At 49.0% G+C, this 22,402-nt stretch overlaps 1 long non-coding RNA gene across 5 annotated transcripts in view; it reads left to right on the plus strand.

Annotated features, from left to right (window-relative positions):
• Positions 1 to 9,093: 9,093 nt before the first annotated feature.
• Positions 9,094 to 22,402, plus strand: part of LOC122216344 — a 155,886-nt gene continuing 142,577 nt past the window's right edge. For 4 of the 5 annotated variants that reach the window (XR_006200844.1, XR_006200842.1, XR_006200843.1 and 1 more), the window contains exon 1: positions 9,388 to 9,614. This is a non-coding gene — a long non-coding RNA (uncharacterized LOC122216344). Of the gene's footprint in view, positions 9,325 to 9,387; positions 9,615 to 22,402 lie in introns of those variants that run through there. The other variant, XR_006200845.1, reaches the window with a different exon arrangement.

The following is a 22,402-nucleotide window of genomic DNA, read 5'->3' on the forward strand; positions in this document are numbered from 1 at the left end:
AATTCCCACAAACCGAGTGTCTTGAAACAGCCCCCATTTGTTAATTCACACTTCTGTCGGTCAGAAGTCTGGGTGAGTTCACCAGGTTCTCTGCACAGGGTCTCACCCATTGAAATGAGGGTGCCAGCGGGGCTGGGCTCTTATCTGAAGGCTTCTGGGGAAAATCCACTTCCAAGCTCGTCTGCCTAGTTGGCAGAGTCCAGTTCCTCGTGGTTGTCAATCTGAGGTTCCTTGTTGGATCTCAGTTCTTAAAAGGCTGCCCTCATCCTGACAATTCTTGTGCTTGGAGTACCTGACTTCCTCTTCTGCCTGCAGCTGGGAAAAACCCTCTGCTTTTAAAAGGCTCACCTGACAAGGTCAGGCCCGCCCACGAGTTCCCTTATCTTATGGTCAATGGACTTGGCCTTAATTACATCCTTTCTATTTTTTTTTTTTTTTTTACCTTGTTGTCCATTGATTTATCGATTCATTCAACAAATATTTATTAACAATCTACAAGGTGCCTGGCAATAATGTGTGGCAGGGGATGGAGTACGGCACAAAATAGACCCAATCTTCACCCTCATGAAAGACACATTCTTTTTTTTTTTTTTTAATTTTTTTTTTTTAACGTTTATTTATTTTTGAGACAGAGAGAGACAGAGCATGAACAGGGGAGGGGCAGAGAGAGAGGGAAACACAGAATCCGAAACAGGCTCCAGGCTCTGAGCTGTCAGCACAGAGCCCGACGCGGGGCCCGAACTCACGGACTGTGAGATCATGACCTGAGCCGAAGTCGGACGCTTAACCGACCAAGCCACCCAGGCGCCCCGAAAGACACATTCTTATGGGGAAAAATGAACAAGAAGAAATTAGGGAAATATGTGTACAGTCAGTTAACAAGAAGGGGGCATCCAGAAGAGAAACAGGGGTCCCTTCCCAGAAACCCTTAGATTAGTGTGGGCCTGAATAACCAGGAACGAGAATAACATCACTGTGCAAACACTGAGTGGTCCAAATTGTAATCTTTGCTCACAAATTATTTGCATCAGAAAGACTCCTAGAAAAGCCATATCAAGTGCTTAGTTTTCCTTTTTCTTTTTTACCACCTGACAGTGCTAGGGATCCCTAAACAGCACTGATGTCGTCAGTTTAAGTCTACGATGGGTCCTTTTGGGGGGTAGAAGATGAGGTGCCGGGATTGACCTTGAGCAGTTGTGTGATAAAGCTCCTAGCTCTGACCTCCTGCAGTGGTGCTGGCAAAAAGAAGCACATCTTCCAAGTGTTCCAAGTGAAAGAATCAGAGAGATGAGAATATGATTTATTTGAGCTGATGTTTCCAAGAGATGAGTGTCTGTGTCTGAGGAGGGCAGCCACTACTCTATACATCAGCCTGAACTCTGCCTCCCTGGGAAGGTCCAGTGTGCCCATGCTCCCTGCAGTAGAGACCAAGAGTCAGAGCTCTAGCTCCCCGTGGCCAGAGCTCCTGGCTGGCATTCAGAAGTAGCCCTCTGCACTGTACTTAGGCTGCTGGTTCTTGGATGGCTGGTGTCTGCAAGGTTGTTGGCCCTGCCGTCAGCCACAACATCCTCAATTCTGAGGTTCCTTCGTATTTTAACTCACATGAGAAGTAGAGGTAACCTTGAGAATCTGTATTCTTTTTGCACCTCTTATCTCTTAATTTGTCAGATGTCACCATGCGCCATGGTGTGAATCAATGCCAACCATCAGGTTTAGAGTGGAGTATACCTTTGAGATTATCTGGTCCAGGGATTTCGCCCCTGACATGCCTGGATACCTGAGGAGTCCAGGATTAGCACAAATAGTCTTTGTGTGCAAAGTGTTGCACGGTGTACATTTTACTGCTCTTTCTGGAGAGCCATCTGTAGCTTTTATTAGACTCTCAAAGGGGTCTCCGTGCACCCAAAGTTAAGAACAACTGATCTAACCTAACCCTTTACAAATGCAGAAATAAGTGCTCCTTGAGGATCCTGAACAGGTGGCCAGTTAGTTACTGTATGAAAAACTCCAGGGACAAGGACCTTCAGGAGGTTTGGCGATGGATGGGTGCAGTGGTATGCTGCTGGCTTGTCCCAGCTTGAAAGAACTAATTTGTGCCTTTCTTCCCAACTAACTTTCAGTGACATCATGCTGGTAGCATGAAATTAACACTGGAGAGAGAGTTTGCGTCAGAGAAGTCAGGAAACGCTGCAAGTCAGGGCTTGTTTTCTTCATTTATGTTTGGAAAGCCTATTAGCACACTGTTAGGTGGACATAAGGAAGATGGAGGGGGTGACAGACAGGAAAGCCTAGGGCTTCCATTTCCTTGACTGGGAGTGTGGAGGTGCTGGCAGTGCCTGTGGGGACTCGGAGACGTCACTGACAACTGCCTACGTCAGCCCAGGAGAATGGCCCCATGGGCTGGGATAGTGGAATCTCTTACTGAGAGAAAAGGGGGAAATCTGGACTAAGAATCTTGGCAAATAGTCCAGAGAAGAGGCAGAGGGGAGGAGAGAGAAGAATGGTCAGGAACAGGAGGATGATTAGCACACTGGAGACATTAGGACATAGCACGTGGCTTACTGAGCATACAATGCTTCATGACTTCCTTAAAGAGGGGAGGATGGGAGTGAGTGGTGGCTTATCTGCTTCAGTCCATGGTCAGCACCCAAATCTTAAGACTAATAAGGTGAGGGCATCAAGTCTTGGTAGCTATCTATAAAATAGGACTTACAGGATTCTTCAATTATTGAAGGCAATGAAAGGACCAAACCCACACTCTGTAGGGATGACAATTTCTACCTCATATAGAGGAGACACCAAGCTATAAAGACTATACACAGATACCTGAACAAATGGAGAGACATACCATGTTCATAGATTGGAAGACTCCACATTATAAGGATGCTAAATCTCCCCAAATTGATGATGTATAGGTTTCATGCAATTCCTTTTAAAATCCTAGCAGGATATTTTGTAGATACAGAGGACCTGATTCTGAAAGTTATATAGAAAGAAACAAGAATAGCTAAAAGAATTTTGAGAAAGGAGAATAAAGGTGGAGGAATTACATTACCTGATTTTAAGACTTATCACATAGCTACAGTAATCAAGACTGTGTGGTATTGGGGAAGAGATGGACACATAGATCAATGGAACAGAACAGAGAGTCCAAATACAGAGACACACAAATAAGGCCAACTGATTTTCTACAAACTTTCAAAAGTAATTCGATGGAGGAAGGATTGTTTCTTTTCAACAAATGGTGTTGGAACAATTGGACATCCAGGCCAAAAAAAACCCAAAAAACCTCGATCTAAACTTTGTACCTTGTAAAAAAAAATTAACTTAAAATTGATCATAGATCTAAATATAAAATGTATAATACTAAAACTTTTAGAACAAAACAGGAGAAAAATAGTTATTACCTAGACTTAAGACCAGGAAAAATTTTCTTAGATATGAGACCAAAAGCACAATCCATAAAAGAAAGAAATCAATCAATTGGACCTCATTAAAATGAAGGTTCTTTTGTTCTGTAAAAGTATTATTGAAGAGGATGAAAAGACAAACCACAGCCTGGAGAAAATCTTTGCAAATCATACATCTGATTTGAAGACTTGCATCCAAATGTATAAAGGAAACTGTAAAGTCAACAGTAAGAAAAGAAACAATTCAATTAAAAAGCAGGCAAAGATTTGGACAGACCCTTCACCAAAAAAAGATACACAGATGGCAAATGAGCACACAAAAAGATGCCCAACATCATTAGGCATCAGGGAAATGCAAATTAAAGCCACGAGGAGATCCCATTACACACCCATTGGAACAGCTAACACAAAAAATACTGACAATAGCTGTGCTGGGAAGGATGAGAAACAATTCATGCATGCATCGGTGGAAATGCAAAATTTCCCGGTATGGCTACTCTGGGAGACAATTTGTCAGTTTCTTATTAAGACATGCAAACAGTTACCATATGAACCAGCCATTCCACCGCTGAGTATTTACCATAGAGAAATGAGAATTTGTGTCCATGCAAAAACCTGTATGCAAATGTTCACAGCAGCTTTATTTGTCATAGCCCAAAATATCTCTCAACAGGTGAATGGATAAACAACCTAAGGTATACCCATACAATGGAATAGCACGTATAAATAAAGGAATAAATATTGACCTGCACAACTTGGAAGGATCTCAAGTGTGTGTGTGTGTGTGTGTGTGTGTGTGTGTGTGTGTGTTGGGGGTATTTTGAAGGAGGGTGGTACCTCTGCATTCCAAGTCCTGTGTCAGCAGAGCCCAGGAGGCCTTGCACCCAGGCCTCAGCACAGCTGGCCTCCCCCTCTCTTTGGGTGCAGAGAGAGACTCATCCCCCTGGAGTCAATCCAGCCCCGCAGCGAGGCACGATCCATCTCATCAATATTTTCACACCAACCTCCTCTTGGGGAAGCTAGACTTGATTCACCTTCCAACCTGTGCCACCACGGACATTTTTCTCTAGTATTTTTCTCCCTTTCTTACGAACGCGTGCCTCTTCTCCACTTCCCGAAATCCTGCCTCCCACATCCCTCGAAAGGCATCCTCATTACCTTAGTGAAAAATGCCACCTCCTCATCAAAGGGGACTTTTAGTTTAATCTGCAATGATTTAAGGTTTTTAGTAGAAGGACTACAGTCATGTACTACTTGGCATTAAATTTAAAAAATTGATGTCACTTTTCTTTTACTACGAATGACGAAATGTACCAGAGCATACGGAACATGGCGTGTGTGGGCCCCTCCTCGCCTGGTCAACGTCCGCTGCTGTGGAGGGCTCCCCCGGGCCAAGCCCTCCCCTTGAGGAGCAGGTCTGCTCCTTCCTACTGCATCATCGGTTCTTTTCCCTTTCTAGTAAGTCATTTCTATCAGTTAAGTATCCCAATAAGTTATTATCTCTTTTAGCCAAAAAGGACATTTCCCTGGACCCTATTTCCTTCTCCAGTTACAGCCAGTCCCAGAAAGCGGTGTCTCTTCTCACTCTCTTCCACTTCTCTCCCCCTCTTCTCTCCTGTCTCTATTCAGATCTTCACCTGCTCCTCGCAACACAGACCTTGCTTACCAAATCCATGATGCTTTCCAGCTGCCACCTCCATGATCTCACAGCAGTGCTTACACAGGTGGTCACTCTCTCCTCTTAAAGCTCCTTCTCCGCTTGCCTCCTCAGGCGCTACACTCTCCTGGCCTCCCTCCCACCTGGCTGGCCCCTGCCCCCCCTCTTCCCCCACCATCCCTTCTCTGCTGGCTCCTTTCACCACACGATCTGCTAAAGCTGCAGGGCCCCCGGGCTCAGTTTTTGCTTCCTTTTCCCACACTCATTCCTCTGGTGAACTCATCCACTCTCATGGCGTCGCAGACCGCATCCCATCTAACTTAAGATGCACCACCAAGTTCAAGTGCCACCAAGAAACACTGCCAATGAAACTCTTACCCCTCACCATTCCAACTGCAGGTTTCCCTTTACTCTCAGAGTCCTTGGACTGCCGTGGGGTGAGGGGTAATGCTTCTCTGGACCCAGCCCCCTGTGGGGGAACAGGATGCAGACTCTTCTCTCTATTTTTTCTCCCCCGTTCTCTTTACCTCCCAGGCTGTGGGATCCTAACATGGTGTTGGAGAGGTATCCTTTCACATGTGTGATTGTGTACATCGTAAATTTGTTCTCTGGGGTTGTACAGTGTACAACCTGCACAACTATATATTGTTGCCTGACTTCACTCATTTTTCCATATCGTGTTTTTTTCTTTATTTATAATACCCTGTCCTAAACTTTCGAGACTTAAGAGTAAGAATGAGACTCTTACGTTCTGTTCATTCTTCCCTGTCATATGGCAAAGGCCATAGTCATGGGCTTTGCTCCACTTGGGTACCCCTGACCCCACCAGTGTGATTAGAAGTAGCCAGGCCCTAGCTGACATAAGCTTGGGAGCCTATCCTGGAACCAGTCACAGTGACAAGGGGAGACATTCCCTTGTTTTGTTTAGCCCAATCCAAACTCTGCCCTGGGTATGGGGGTGGAGTCAGTCCCAACCAAGTGTCAAGGCTGCTACTAATAGGGGGAGGGATAGGATGAATGGGGCATCCATGGGGTCTACTCCACGAGGTCAAAGGCAGGGAAAGGATTTGGGAGATGGAAGTGACTGGAGCCTGTGTTGAGGCCCACAGACAGGAAAAGGTTCAGGATGTTGGAGGGAAAATACCTGTATTTGATTATTAACAAAATCCTAGAAAAGAAGTAAGGCTAGAGCGCGGGGGAAGGACAGTGCCGGATTTACAACAAGGGGATGGATCTTCTTCCAGGCAAGAGGGTGGTGGGGAGACCCGTTTGCTCGAGTGACAGAAAGACCATTAGGGTCTACGGCCATACCACCCTGAACATGCCCGATCTCGTCTGATCTCGGAAGCTAAGCAGGGTCAGGCCTGGTTAGTACTTGGATGGGAGAAAGACCATTAGGGACATTCCCCAATGACCTCGTGTCCCCTATTAGGAGGAGTACTGTCTGTACAGGCATTGGCATCATGGACAGCTTTGTATACTTCTTGGGACGTGCCGGTGGGCAATTCTAACCAGTTTTTTCCATTAGTGAGAAGTTTTACTGTTGTTAGGGATAGTTCACTCCAAGGCTAGGATTTTGATTTACTTCTCAAATGAATAGGAAAAACGTCTATGTTACATCTGCAGAATCTGGGAGAATGTACCATGATGTGAGGAGACGTGTGCACAAAGGGTTTTTAAAAAGTTCCTTGTGGGAATTCATGTTGGTCTGGTGGTTAGGAATGTGGGCTCTGACACCAGGCGGCCTGGGTACGTATCTGGGCTCTGCAACCTTGGGCAGCCTTCTGGCTCTCTCTGTGCCTTGGTTTCTTTGCTAGAAAGTGGGGATGATTTTACTCATAGGGCTATTTTGAGGATCAGAGGCGGTCATATCTGTGCATGTGTAGGAGAGTGACTGGCATGTAACAAACACTCTTCAACGTGAGCCATCAGTATCTATAAGAACCCTACAACATGTCCTCAGTCTGAGCACTTTAGGAGTGAAACTTGATTATTTTCCTAATTCACTGAAACCTAAATTTTCACAGTGCTATTTTCATTGGCGAAAGAGCATGTAGATGTTTAAATCGTGTTTCCATGTAGCCCTATCCAGAGGGGCATCATTGTTTCCTTTCTGGTGGAAGATGCAGAAATCAGCCAGTTGAAAGAGAATCCACTCTAGAACATTCCATATTCACAACGATGGGAAGCAGTGCTACCGAGATGCCTTAATGAATGCTTTATTTGTGAATGTGTTGGGAGTGGCCTCCTCCTTCTCACACTAATACCCTCTCCCTACTTCCCAGCCCAACGAGAAGAGCTCTGGATGGAAAAGCAATCAGGAATTTAGAGATAACATTCATAGGATTATTCAGCAAAATACTACATAGGGAGGACACAGTCCCAGTGACCTTCCACAGTGAGGGCTCAAACTGTCCTCTGGGAGGAGGCCCAGCTTCAAATCTGAGGCTTTGACCTGGAATATTCCAGAAGGCTCATTGTTAACACTGTTACTATGGAAGGTCCCGCTGCTATAGTGATGAGGCCTCTGGCCGAGTCCTCCTGGCAGGAGGATGTCCCTGCTATGCAGGGACCTACGTTTCTCCCAACCATTTCAAATTTCTTTCATTTATTCCTGGCGATTTTTTAAAAATTAATATATTTTTTAGTTCTCTCCCAGGGATTAATGAGTCGACTTAATCCAAGTCTTCATAAATAAAATAAAGTCTGGCTTTTTATAACCCATAACCCCTGCTTCGATAGCCCCCGCAGACTCCTGGCATCAGGGTGGACTTCCCATGGGGCTGCTGGGCCCCCGCTGGCTAAGATATGTCCCTTGGGGATGACACATGATGATGCTGAAGCCACATCTTTAGGCTGTTCGTGAGTCTGCTGCCCCATCCTCGTTCCCCCTTCTCCCCTAAGGAAATCACTGCAATGAAAACTAGCAGGTTTTCCATTCTCCTGAAAAAAAACAAAAACAAACAAACAGACAGACAGACAAAACCCTGCAAGAAATGAGAATATTTGGCCAGCTGGCACACTACAACTTTCATGGGGAAGTCGAAGCACTTGGTCCTGTCTGATAGAGAATGCCCTACTTTTCCTGATAAAAGAACCTGAGATATAGGAGTTATGTTTTCCCTAAGACGAATCTAGCTGTAAATGGAAAGTAGATCTTCTGACCCCGCCAGGATGAGGTCCACACTGCTCACAGATGCGGCTGGCCTGGGTCTTTTGCCCCCTCACAAAACGCAATTTCCTTAGTTTCTCTATATCCCTTAGGGGTATCAGAGTGTGGCCTACACAGCAGGAGGCACTAGGTCAAAAACGGTTTAAGAGCATCGGTGTTCACGCACGGTCTTGTGTGTGTCGCCTTCTAGAAGCCACGGTCGTCCTAAAGCAATCACGGCCGCATGTCTTGGCTTCTCAGGAGGCTGCTGAGTATCACATGATCTTGCTCTCCTCTTAGTCTTTCATAATTTAAAAATGCAGGAAGCTGTGGAAGACTGCCCCACGCCCAGTATCATCCCAAAGAAAACCGGGGGGTGGGGGGCAGAGGCTACTCTCTGCTCCTGCGTGTTAACATTCCTCAACAGCTTTTGGAAAGTTGATTGTTACACCTTCCTTTCATTTCTTGGGGTTTTCATATTCACGTCTGGCGAACGCTGGAAGTCTGCAAGATGGATAGAAAAGGTTTGGTGAGTCCCTTAATCCTAAAAGCAGAACACACACCCTCCTGATAAACAGCTTGGGGGAGATCACGATTTGAGATCCCATGATCTGCTATGTCAGAGGAAGATCTGCAGAAGGAAACATGCACTGAGGTCAGTCTTGCCAGGGTGAAGTAAACCCAACCTCCTTAAAAGAGTAAGACAATATTCCTTTCTTCTCCCTTCCCTGAAATGCCCTGAAAAAGAGGAAGAGGTTCCTTTGGGCTGTGCAACCCAGGACAACGTTTCAGCGTGTATTTGAAATTCAAATGCACATGAGATTCGTGCATTTTATTTTTCCTGTGGCTCAAATCTCCTAAATAAAAAGCATTTCCCCTGGGTCGGCGCTCCCGCCCCCATGCTGGCGAGGGGTGGGGGGGTGCTCCATGTGAGGTCAGCGTTTGGGTCACTTTGCCAGGGGCAGGAGGCTGTTCTTCCAGGAAGGCCTGCAGAGACCCTGGGAACGGGACCAGCCCAGCTTGCAAGTATGAAGAGAATGTCGGAGAGGAAGTGGTGGCTGTGAGTCAGCGTGAGTCATCTTGTTCCAATGAGAATGAAGACTGAGGTGTGCGCCCTTTTTTTTTCTTTTTCTTTTTCTTCTTCTTTTTTTTTCCTTTTTTCTTTCTCTCTCTCTCTCTCCCCTCTCTCTCTCTCTCCCCCCCCTTTTTTTTTTCCTCTTTGGTCTCAGTCATGGGGACACCATTGGGAATGGAGGGAAGCCAGTGACTGCATGCTCAATGCTTTCTTTCTAAGTTGCGCACTGATATTCCAGGCCGGCTGTGCCTGAGCCAGTGTGGGCTTAAGTTCTTCACGGCCCCGGGGCCCTGGGAAGGTGGAGCCAGCTGCTTCTCCCCGGTGAGTAGGTTTCTGTCATTTTTACAATCATTTCTATAGTCTGCCTCAGAGGCTCGGCTGGGTTAAAGCATTGCCCTCTTGGAAGGGACACCGCATTTGAGACTTCGAGGATCCATAACTTTAGAAAAGTTGCTTCTTCTGCCCCCACCCCCAGGACGACTGTATTTTAGGCTGCTTGTCTCAGTCATTAATTGGGAGCGTGTAGCTATTCGTTGCATGTTATGCTGTCTTGGAATAGACTGTGATGCTTGGTTGGAAAATAAGGTGTTCCAGACTCCCCTCTGGAGCCCTAGGGAAGTTCAGAGATAGAGGTGGGTGAACCTGTGTTAACCCAGGGCTGCCGAGGCTGGGCCAGCTTCTGCTTCTCCGAGGTGAAGGAAGACAGCCCCCTGAGACATTTTCTGGCTGCATGATCTGAGCCGCCCAGTTTCTAGTGCAAGAAATACGACAGAGAGGCAGAATTCTGGCTTCCCTGTCTATGGGTGTATGACTGATTCTGGGAACGTAGTTTATGCCTTTTCCTTTTGCTCGTGACTGAATATCACTAACTGTGGTAAAATCAGAAAGAAAATGTGCTGGGGGCTGGGGGCTGGTGGGCTGGGGGCCTGGGGGGCCTGGCGGCCTGGGGCAGTGGGTGAGGATTGGATAGTTGAGCCCTTGAGGCCTGATACGACCTTGATATGCGTTTCTCAGCCTGTTACTATTCTGATGAGACTTAGCCTTACAGTCAAGGAAACTACAGGAAACTTTTTTTTTTTTTAAATGTCATTCTAGTTACTGTAAATGAAACGGTTAAAATGTCATAAATACCTTGTGATAAACATTTTTTGAATTTGCTTAAAAAAACTGCACATCAGTAAGCAGGGGATGACAGGGAGCTTTTTCAGTAGGGTCATTTGAGTGTGTGGGCTTTCTGGGTTAATAATGAGTCAGCACCAATTGCTAAAATTGGAGCACCTCAAAGAGCACATGCGATCTGCCCCCGGGCACAGCACGGTGGCTGGCTGGCCCCTCCAGGACGTTTGGGCTGTTTGGTCTGTGGTTAGAATCGGCTTTGGGTGCGTTCCCTGTTCTGTGACCCCCACCCCCTCCCAGCTTTAGTCCCAGCCCTTCCTTGTGCCCCTGTGAGGCCCCTTTGCTAACAGGTCCCTGTGCAGAGACCCTCTCCTTTGGATGATCCTTTTTAGGGAGGGTCTGCCTTGACAGAACTGGTTGAGCATACAATTTGTTAAGTTAAAAATCCAGAGCTTGTGAAGGGCTGGGACAGCCCAGGGTTAAAAGCTGCCTCTGTTGTCGCGTGACATCACACTTGCTAGGGGACCGAGTGGCGCAGGGAGCGGGTCACTGCTTGAGCTTCAAAGCTGGCATTCTGCAGGTGACACATAGCGGGGGGTGGGGGGGGGGTGGGAAGGAAGGGCACGTCACCTTAAAATCAGAGAGTAGGATTCCGAGGAAGAAAATCTCCCTCGAATCTTACTCTTTTTATCTGTAAACTGAGAACTATGTTAAGGAAAACAAAATTTTTTAATAACTGGGGTTGCAGGTGGGCGGCTCAAAGGCCAAATGCAGTCCTGTGTGAGCCTACCCCCACCCCCATCAAATTCTGTTTGCCCGTCCAGGATTGGGTCTCTGTATTCAGCTGACTCTGGTGAGGCCCCCTATTGTTTAGATCACAGGCCCTGTGAACCCTAACGTGGCAAGGCTCTGATGGCCTTGGCTTGGAAGCCTTGGCCTTCTGGACCATGACATTCAGAGGCTGCTGGGAGGGCTCGGAGAGGTAGCATCTGTCCAGTGCTTGCTTCCAATAGGGCCTGGACACAGAAGGAACCCCATCGATGTTAGCTCTACTGGCTTCCCTCCTTACCTGGACTCTGAAGGTATCTGGGCTTGTGGCCCCTGAGCAGCGCCGTGACGTTTCCAGGCAAGATCCTGTGATTTCAGTGTCCTCGGTGGCAAGGCTGAGAGTCTCGAAACTCAGGATCTCAGCAAGGCACACACCAGGGATTTCCGAGGTGGGATCCCAGCCCACTCTGTGTCTCTCGATGAGTAATCTATGTAAGTGCTCAGAGAAATGCCATCTTCATGGAGAGCAGAGCCCAAAAAGGCGAAATGCCCTAGGCCGTGCCTCAGTGGTTTGTTCACACGAGCACGTTCTCTTGTCCCCATTTCAGAGAACATGCCATGTATCAGACGGGTGTTTATCACCGGCTCCCGTGTCTTAATCCTCCTGGATAAACGCTGTTGGGAAGGAGATATAAGCCTGCGGTGAACTGATATGATCACTCTGATAATCAGGAGAGTCATGTAAAAAAAGGCCAGAAATAAGGCCACGGGCAGGTCTGAAAACAGAGCGTTCATTAATATGATTTGCTGCTTTGTCATATTTTCCAACTACCAAAAGATGCTGATTCTAAGTGAGGGTGCAGGCAGGGAGTAAGAAAAGAAAGATAGAAACTGGGCAGATCTATTTTAAAAGGACACCTACTGCAAAAAGAAAATGCTGACAATTTGATGACATTTGGAAATTGCCCAGTGCCCTGTGGTCATGGCTCCCTCAGCTTAGAGACTGGCCTCTCGCTGGCCGGCCCTGTCGACCACCCCGCACCCTTCAGCAGCACCCCAGCCTGGGCTCTGGTTACCTCCCTCCAGGTTTTCACGGTCCCTGACAGTTGTCCCCACTAGCCGTTGATGTACAGAGAGCTCACCCTCACGCTGGACAAGCTGCTGAACTTCTTGGGGTCTCACCATCCTCATTTGTGAAATGGGGTTAATGAGACGACCAGCCTCTTGGGGCCTTGGAAAGATCGGTGATGCTTAGCACACAAGTTACAAGGGGACTCGGCAGCTGCTAAGTACATATCCACTGATTCAGACATGCACTCAGACACCTTTCTACATCTACCTGGGCCCCGGGCCCTGGGGGTAGCCATAAAGAATTGGCTTTCATGCTCCTGGAGTGAGATCTCATCTGTGTCCTGCTCTGATTTGTAAGACCTTTATTGATTTGGTAAACGGAGGGTGCTTCAGGGGTCTCTCCAGGAAAACCCGGCGTTCTAGATGTTGTCACTATCCTCACTGCTAAGACCACCATCGTTTTTATCGGTAACATCCTCGCGATGAGAGCAGCTCCCCCTTCCTTCAGCCCAACCACATGGTAGTAACTTTCTGTGCATTTCCTTTAACCCCCTGCCCCCAACGCGCACACGTACCCACCCTGGACGACAGGAAGGATGGCCAGTTGCTCAACCTATTCCAGGTACGGGAGTCCCAGGCAGGTGTATCAGACGGAGTGGCTGCTTCAAGATGTGCGTGGCTGACAGGGGCGGGGGGGGAGGGGGTCTTCGCCTCCATCAGGAGAGGAGAGTCAGGAGACACAGGGGGCCAAGAGGGCACTGTCTGTAATCCAGCAGACTGGGGCCACAGGCCAGAAAATCCAGGACCACTGGCCTCAGACCTGCTTCCAGGGTGGAAGCAGCTGGATGCTGTCCTCATGCTTCCTGTCTAAAATGAGCTGCAGGCAACTTCTGGTGATTTGAAAATCATCGCAGTATATGGAGGTGACTCATATTGAAAACATTAAGTAAGGTACACTTAAAACTAAAACCAGGGTGAGCATAACATGGCCTTTCCTTGCCAATTCTGAAGATATCCAAGATCACGCGGTGCCCCAGAAGCCAAATCTTTACGCTCATTCTTCAGGGGTCCGAAAGAAGGGACCACATGGGTCCCTTTGCTCAATCAGCCCTCTCTGGTATTGCAAAGTCAGGCATCGGGTGCTTTAGACCTCTCTTTTCTGAGAGTTTAGGCTTTGGCTGCTGAGCATGGCTGTCTCAGTTAGAAACGGTGCCACTTTGTGGGTGGTTTTCTCCCACAGCGGTTACCTGTGCCAAAATCCAGAAGCCCCTTTTTGTTCACAGCGTGGTGGCAGGGGAGTCGTGTGAGTCGTGTGCCGGGCCCAGTGCTTTGGGGCAGAGCTTGGGTTCCTCACAACTTCAAGAGGGTTCTGGTTAGACCACAGAGCTCAGGCAGGGAGAAGCCAACAGAGGATCAGAAGGAAGTTGGGTCCACCGGAAGGAGGAGAGGTTGGGAGGCTTGATGACTCCTCTGATTAAAAAAAAAAGAAGAAGAAGAAGAAAAACAATAACCATCTGGTTTTATTGCATCTTTTATAATCAAAAAAGCTAATGGTGATGGCAAATCTTATCCATTGCAGTTCTCCTGCTTAACTTTTGCATTTAGGATTGATTGCCCTGCAACTGAGGGCTTCTGCCCCAGAGGCTTTTAGCCTTTCCCTCCATGCTGTCCTTTCAAAAGTTTATCATACTTATAATATTGGAATTTTTAGCAATGGCAGAAATGTATCACTTTAGCTGTTCTCCCTGGACAAATCTTTCATGGAGTGTGAGAGGGATGCATGGGTTTCTACCAATGTAGACAGATATAAAGGAAAACTTTACAAAATAAACGGTCAAGGGGCAGCTAGTTCATTCATCTCTCTTTTCTGTTATCATTAGCATCGACTTCCTTCCTCAAAGTTATCTTATGGTTTAATACGGCTGCTGGAACTCCAGCCATCGCCTCTGCATTCCACATAGGAGGAAAGAGGAAAGTGGAGGGATAAAAAGCTAAGCATCCTAGACATCAGGCTCCTTTAAAGAGCTTTCCCAGAACCCCCAACTAACCCTTTCTGCCTACATCTTTTATTGGCCACTGTTTCTGTACGGCAGCCAGAGGAATATAGCTTTTTAATTGGGAACATTGCTGCCCCTGACAACGTAAGGGTTGTTGACAACACAGGAAGTAAAGGAGAATGGATATAGGACAGACAACAAGCAGTCTCCACAACAGAGTGCGCCAGAAGACAGCTAGATTTATGCTTTACAGCATTTAGCTCCTCTGGGACCAGGGTCTACTTTGTGAAATAACCACATTGGGCTCATCAGAACTATCAGGAGGAGACTGGCTTCAAGAGCCCCGAACAACTTGGAGCGGGGCATTCAACGGGACAGAAATCGCTTGCTTTTTGTATTAGAGTCACATAAGATTTCTTTTCATGCCTGCATTAGCAAATATTTACCATTTCCCCAATAAAATAAAGATAATTCGAACACTGCTTTGTTTCCTGAGTGCTTGCTCGGTGCCGGGCGCTGTTCTGGATGCTTTGCAAATATGACCTTACTTAAGTTCGCACAGACCTGTGTGTGGCAGATTACCATTGTTGTCCCCATCAAGCAGACGAGGAATCTGGGACACGGAAGGGTTAGGGGTGATGGCAAAATTACACTGTTAGTAAGGAATGGAGCTTGGCTTTGAACCCAACAGTCTGGTTCTTTGACCCAGGGATGCGGAGGTGAAGCGGGCAGACCAGGTCTTTCCCATTTGTCTTTCTGGTGAAACAGACATGAGCCCAATAATGTCAGGCTGCTGTCAGTGCCCCAGCGGAAGGGCGCAGGGAGGTGGGGCGCCCTCACGTCTCGCAGCACCTCCTGCCTGGAGGGAACTCAGTCCAAGCTGAGCGTTCTTTCCCCCACAGAGCACATACCAGGAATCTCAGCTATGTCTGGGTTCATGACTCACCCCCTCCCTCGCAGCCAGCTTTTCCAGAGTCAGCTCCTGAGTCAGGACCACGCCCTTCCAGCCCCGAGGATACAGACGGGGCTTCATCCAGACTGGGCTTCAAAGCTTCGGCAGCGGTCCAGCAAAGAGCAGAATGGCCGAAGTAGAAAAGTTTCGGTTCCAAGGACACGCAGTGTATTCACATAATTCAACCTGCGCGAAGGCCAGAGAAGGTGAGCCTGTCACACCCTCTGCTCCACACGACCCCGTTATCTGGTGGCACAACCAGGGCCATGAGGATGCCTGAGAACAAGATGGATTTTTCGGTAAGGGGCGTCTGCTTAATTCTACCTTGGACCAAGTCCCCTCCTGTGTTTTGCTTGGCACCGTCCCAGAGCCTTACTCCGTGCCTCCATTTTCCTCCTCCAGCTCCTTTACAGACAGACAGATGGACTGGCCAATGAAACACACAGGCTGCGGTGGGTAGTGGGGATTTTAGGAAAGCTCCTTAAAGGAGCCTGGCATCTAAGAGGCTTAACGTTTTGTCCCCCACTTCCCTCCGTCCTCCTGTGTGGAATGCAGAGGTGATGGCTGGACCTCCAGCAGCCTCCTTGAAGTCAGAAGACAACTTGGAGAGAGCAAGCCAGTGCTAATGACGGCAGAGCAGGCAGATAGTCACAGGGCTTTGCCTGGAGATGTAAACTATTTTTGGAGCGGGTTTACCTGCATGATGCAGAGGGAGGTATGAGAAACCACTGCTGAAATTCAATCTGTAGGTCAACCAGGAGGGTCTGTGGGGTGCCAGTTCCCTTTGTATGGAGCTGTCTTTTATACCTCTGGTATAAGGAATGAGGAAGGACTCAGGGTTGCATCCCCGGGTTATGGACTTTAGTGGCCCCTTCCTTATGTGAGAACATACGATGACCGTCTTGGTATAAAGATGAATGTCATGCAAACGGGATTCATTGTTATGTATTCATATTCACTATGTTCAGGTTTTTCTTCTGATTTTGAAATAAATGGAAACATTTGATTTGCAAGAGTATTATGCAGAGGGTGGCCCCGGGAGGGCAGAGGGCAACCACAGGAGGGCCTCCAGAGAAGGGAGCATGGGGGCTGGTCCCTGGAGGGGCGCCTCTGGATGGCTGGTGGCCCCGAGCAGCCTCTCTGCAGACGGCAGGTGCGCCCGGCTTCTCCTGGGGTCTTGATGAGCCTCAGCGGCCACGACACTCCTGTCACCTCTGGAAATGATACTGAGGATTTTCAGAGCAGATATGTCCTTCCTGTGCCACCTTTCCCATCGTCCCTCATCTCCCCTATAATTGCTCTGCGTGTCCAGTTGTCTTGTTCAGGGGGAGGAATTTCATTCTACAGGGTTAAGATATCAAAAATCTAACACTCCCTTATTCCCGAAGTCTCTACATTATACCAGATCTGCTTTGCACTCACGCTGCTGCTATATTACCCCCTCAACCTGGCTGAGGGCACATTCAGATTTGGTCATTCTTGGGGATCTCTGTCCCAATGCTCCTGGCATCATCACACAGCCTCAGGGCTGTGAGGTGCCAGAAAACCGGAGCGGGGCAATCTGCGATCCGAGGTGGTCACCACCATTCCCACTCGACACCTAAGACCCAGCACCTGTGGGGCTGCGGAGTTGGTCGGGGGCCCCTGCTGCAGCTGGAGGGGCCCGCATGACCTGATTGTCTGTCCCTGAATTTAGGCCCCTTCTGGAAACATGTCTCTGCTTTCCTGACCATGGTGTGAGCTCCCAGCCTGTGCAGCTGAGGAGTATCCGGTGGGGGGTCCCCCTCTACATGCCTCGTCCTGTCTGCTAACTGCTGCTGGGCCTCTCGTAACTTGGAGCCCCCCATCTTGGTGTGGGGGGGTTGGTAAGAAGGAACAGTGATGGCAGAGCACCCTCGAAGGATCAGGGAACAACACTGTCCAACCGAACTTCCTGTGATGATGGAATGTTCTAGATCAGTGTTCACACGTAGCCACAAGCCACCACGTGCGGCTACTGAGCACTTGAAAAGGGGCCAATGCGACTGAGGAATTGGACCTAAACTTCTATTTTATTTTGATTAGTTTCAGATTTCAATGCCCAAATGGCCACATGTGGCTAGTGGCTGCCATATTGGAAAGCCCAAATCTAGAGCATGTTTTCCTGATCTGGGCAGCTTTGAAAGATGGGCCATCGCCCTGAGGACAGATGTGGTACCGGTGTGAAGGGGTGAAGTTGAGCCTGGCTCTCAGTCAGTCCTCAGCGAGGTGGAGAGCTTCTGGGCCAGGAACTATGGGCCAGGCAGGTAGGGGGCCACCAGTGCCCCTAGGGCAAGCCTTGTCCCCCCTTCTGGGCATAAAACCTGAGTTGGGCCTTCAAGGTCTCCAGTGGCCCAGAAGAATGACCTGCCCAGCAGGTAGCCCAGGCTGGGCACCTGATATCTACAGCATTTCTGCCAGGTGTGTTGATGGTTTCTTCAGGCCTCACCTGAGGCCCACACGACAGACGGTCCCGGCTTGCGGTACTCGATCCTGCACATTCCTGTCTGGGGAGACGCATCCTCATTTTTGTCTGCGTGGAGCTGTTCCAGGGACTGACCAGAGTGGCCTAAGGGAAGCCTCAGGCTTGGTTCCTGTCACTGTCTTTCTACAAGTCCCCAAGATGTGTCTTTTGACTCTTTCGGCTTTTTAAGGGAGAAGGATTAGCCCATATTCAGCCACGACAGACAGGAAACACGCAAGCAGCCGGGAGATACCGTGAATGGGCGGAAGATCGCACACTCAGGCCCCAGGCCCGTGCCCCTCCTCCCCTCTGCCCTGTTCCACTGCAGCATCACAGCACAGCAAAATGATGCTCCCCCACGGTGCCCCTGAAGTCACCCCCAAATTCCAGGACTTTGCTTCCGGCCGCTCCCCCAGGCACGGTGCTGTGTGTTCTATTCCACGGACCATCTGTCAGTGGGGCGGCCACGAGCCACCCGGATGAAGCCAGCTCGGCTCCGCCAGCTTCTCGCTGCCCAGCGCCCATGCCTGCCGGCCTCAGTCTCTTAACCTGTGAAATGGGAATATAGGAGTCACTGCCACAGAGGGCTGTTGTGAGCATGAAAGGGGTCAGTGCCTGAAGAAGTCTTAGCAAAGTGCTGCCCACAGTAGGTGTTACAGCAAGAGCTGTTGTTATTGGAATTGCTGCCTTTTTGCTGTTTGTTCCTGACCACAGACACCTTTCTCTGGGCCCCGGATCTCCACCCAGCAGTGGTCCATCCGCTCCAACTCGGGCATCCGGGGAATCCCATCATCCTGCCTCCATGTTTCATTTTCTCCAGGCCCCGGGCAGCATGAGCTGTATTATCTTAGAGCTCGGGAGACTGACTCGATTGTCCAGGCCTTCAGTACTCTTCGAGTGTGTATTGAGACCTATGGAGGCAGGGGATGAGCAAATGTGGTTGCTAGAAGGGCTGCTGGAGGGAGGTGCAGGTGGTGTAGGCCCTCCTGTATGGGGGGGGGGTCTCTGAGGGTCCCTCCATTTGAGTGAAGATCTGAAAGGGGTCAGTTTGTGCATTTTTGTGTTGCTTTGTTTTCTCTGCATGGATAGGGCAGCTAGGGTAGGTCCCTGGCTCCCCCTGGCTAGCTGTGTGACCACAAGTGAGTCACCAAGCGTCTCTGATGATCTGTGGAGGGTGGTGAGGTGACCCACCATGGCGAGTGCTCAACAACCCAACTTGGAGACATCATCATTAACAGGACACTCTTCACTGTTCATCAGGAGTTCTCCGGAGTCAAAGGGCGCTGCTCACCACAGCAGTCCCTCTATGTGAGCCCCAAGAGGGGCCATTTAATCTATACTTAAACCCCTTCTTTCCTTCCGGAGACAGCCCGGCCCATCCCTGCAAAGCACCCACTGAGAAGATATTCCATAAATAATCCAAAGCTTGTTTTCTGGTATTTCCACATTTTGGACCTCCCTCTGCCCCCCTGAAGCCATTCGGTCATATCCGTGGTCATAATTATGGTCCTAATTCAGCACATTCGGTAACATTCACTGAGCAATTATTCTGTCCCAGAAACAGCTGAATAATAACATGAGCCCCGGCTTCTTCCACGATGAGCCCTTCCAGCTGCGTGGCTGTCACCGCTGTGTTCAAGCTCTCCCTTCTTTCCGTGGTTCCTGAATGTGTGCACTGAGGTGTTCGGCAACCTTGACCCCGTGCTGCCCTTCTGGTCACGGACGGCAGTTTTTGGCGTCCCGCCCTCAGATGAGTACAATGACCCCCCTTGTCCTGGATGCTAAGCTGAGGTTTGGGGCCAACCCATCCATCAGCCCCCACACTGCACTTGTAGTCGGCTTGCCTCCCTGCCTCTTTGTGTGGGGCGTGTGCAAAGCCACATCTCCCTCCTTTTGCACTTGGGTACTGACTTCTTTGTTGGTCTCTTAATTTATTTTTTAGCCCAAGTAGAACTTTACATTATCCTTGGTTGAATCTTCTAGAATTAGCCCATATAGTCTCCAACATGAAATGTGAAGCTTTACGTCATCTGCAAGTTAGAGAGGTGTTTCTCTTAAGTCTTCACCAGAAGACTGTTGGGATCCGTGTAGACCAAGAGCAGAGAAGGGCGGCACTCCACTAGTGACTGTCTTCAAGGTTGCCATCCTGGGGCACCTCACGGACAGCTCACCTTGCCGTGCAGGTTTCACCGATGCTGACGATAGATGGCGAAACATGTCATATAATCAAATGTGTGATGGGACCCCGTTGACAAATGGGGCAGGTACTGATAATTTAGACACTCAGCCAGACTTCTCTTGATGGGTAGCCTTACCTCCTTCTATCTCGTTCCCTCCTCCCCCATCCTCAAATCCTGGCAGGTTTTGGCGAGGACAGCTAACCCTGGGGCCTGCTGTTGGATACCAGCAGTTAACCAGCAGTTAAATCTAGAACATTTAAACGCTCAGTTGTTGGGGGATTGTTGCTTTAGTTGGTTATGCATAGTCACATCCTCAGGGGTTGTGGGTTGGATGCATTCGATTCCAGATATGTGTGAGATATGCCTTTCAGATACGCCACTGAGCCCGGCCTGACACATGGGTGGCTGTCTCTGTGTGGCGGTCCTTTTGAAGTCCCCAGAAGTGCCTGCTCTGGGGAGGGGAGAGGAGAGACGCAGAATGAATACAGACTGCCACCCAGCAGCACAAGAGGTGACTGCAAACGAGAATGCTCCGGGTGAGAAAGTGAGCCGCCCAGTCACTGTCTCACCTTCCCAAAGTGGGTATCACGTGCTCTGTGTTCACTGACTGAGTCCGTCACCAGGGGCACTTGGACAGAATGGAAGCAATCACTCGAGAGAGGCCAGATTACACTGTCTTTAGGAAGTGCTGCCCCCCTCAGCTCATGCCCCCCTCCCCTTGCCCTCTGGTTGCCAGAATTATTGGAATCTTCCAACTCTAATTTCTACCACTCTGTGAACACGAAGAGCCAGTGGCAAGAAACGGACTTCTTATTCAAATGGAAATTGTTCTCCAAGTTTCAAGAAAGAGAGGGTTCCAGAACTTTCTGAGCCAACAGATTCCAAAGATCATTACAGGTACTCGGTGCTCTGCTGGTAGAAAAGGGGAGCCCCCTGGTTCTCATGTTGGAGGTTTTAATTTATATCTTGTGCAGGACTTAGGGGAGATTAACCATGCGGCTTAAACCGTAGGTAGTAAATCAATTCGATTTTGAAAGGGCCTCCTGGCAGCAGCAGGGGATGGAGAAACGAATATTTATGGAGCGTCTCCCATAGGCCCCGTGTATGCTGGCTGTTTTCTATCCATTAACTTGTTCAACCCCCATATCCATCCCACGAGGGCTGGCAACTATTCGCCCATATTGCAGACGAGCAGACTGAAGTTCTTGAGAGTTTCAGGGTGCACAGCTCTGCAGAGCCAGAATTCCCACCAGCCTCCCCCAAAACACCACGAACCTCTCAGTGGGCCAGATGTCAGGCCTTGTGTGGCATTCTGTTTCCCAGGACCGCATCCAGATTAAAGCCTTTGCGGATGGTTCAAATAAATCATTCCCAAAATGGAGGACGACTTTTTTTTTGGAATCTGAGCAGCTCTTGCACGACCTCAAGGAATCTTGCTGGCAACTCTGTGATTAGTCGTGGGGGGCACCCTCCCGCCAGGGGCACCTTGAGGGACTCACCTGGAAAAGGGTCCTCATCGAAGGTGACACCGACTTTCAGCTGGTTCTTTTTGAGGTCATATGAATGTCTCTTTTAATCTGCAAAAAGTGACTAGGGAATAGAGTTTCCAGCTTTAATTAATTTCTTGAATAAGGTTCAAAAGTGAAAGTAATTAAGAAGGGGTCTGGTGAAAAGCGCCCTCGCCCCACTTCTCCTACTCAGTTCCCATTGACCTCTCCTCTGAAACCCTTCTCTTCGTTGTTTACCTGTCCGGAGTTTCTTTATGCAAATGCAAGCAAGTAGTTGAATGAATCTTTTTCTTTTCTTTCCTACTTTCCATAAAAACTAGCACAATCGTTTTTACTGTTAAACCACTCTTGGGTTCTCGAGAACACCAGGTTGTATGTTCCCTGCATTTGGGGCTGCTGAATTTCAGAGCTAGTGGGGTGGCCACGCTTCCCCGTCTCCAGTGTCCTGAGGGTGAGGCATGCGCTTGTCCAGGCATTCGAGGGACAGGCGGGCACGTAGGGAAGGCACCGCGTTCGAGCTCCTGTCCCTAGCAAAGCCCCAGGGGTCCAGAGCGGTGAGGGCCATCGTGGGGGCTCTGAGATGCGCTCTAATGGCCTGGGACCCCATTCCCCGGGGTGGCGATCTGGCAACTAGCCAAGGGCCAAAAGTGAGTGGTGACTTGGCCGCCCTGTGTTCCACAGTCAGCCTGGCAACAAATTGTATTTATAAAAGACACGGAGGAGATGATGGAGGTCGAGAGCTGAAAAAAAAAAATCCATCTCAGAATTCTTTTAAACAATTCCCTCCCCTCCCCCTTCACCAGTGACAGTGTGTGCTCTCACTACGCCATGAGGCACCCAAGTGGCCATGGCTGACGTTTCACAGCACCTTCTCTGGACCAGGCACTATTCCAAGTGTCACAGAGTAACCCTCAGTGATGATCTCCATTTTTCAGGGAGGAAGCTGGGCCTGTGGTCACTTAGCTAACAAGTTGGGGAGCCAGAGTTCAGGCCAGACAGCCAGCCGCCCAGCCACAGCTGGTTTCTCACGGCAGC

Source organism: Panthera leo, chromosome A3 (assembly GCF_018350215.1).
Source record: "Panthera leo isolate Ple1 chromosome A3, P.leo_Ple1_pat1.1, whole genome shotgun sequence".
NCBI lineage: Eukaryota > Metazoa > Chordata > Mammalia > Carnivora > Felidae > Panthera > Panthera leo.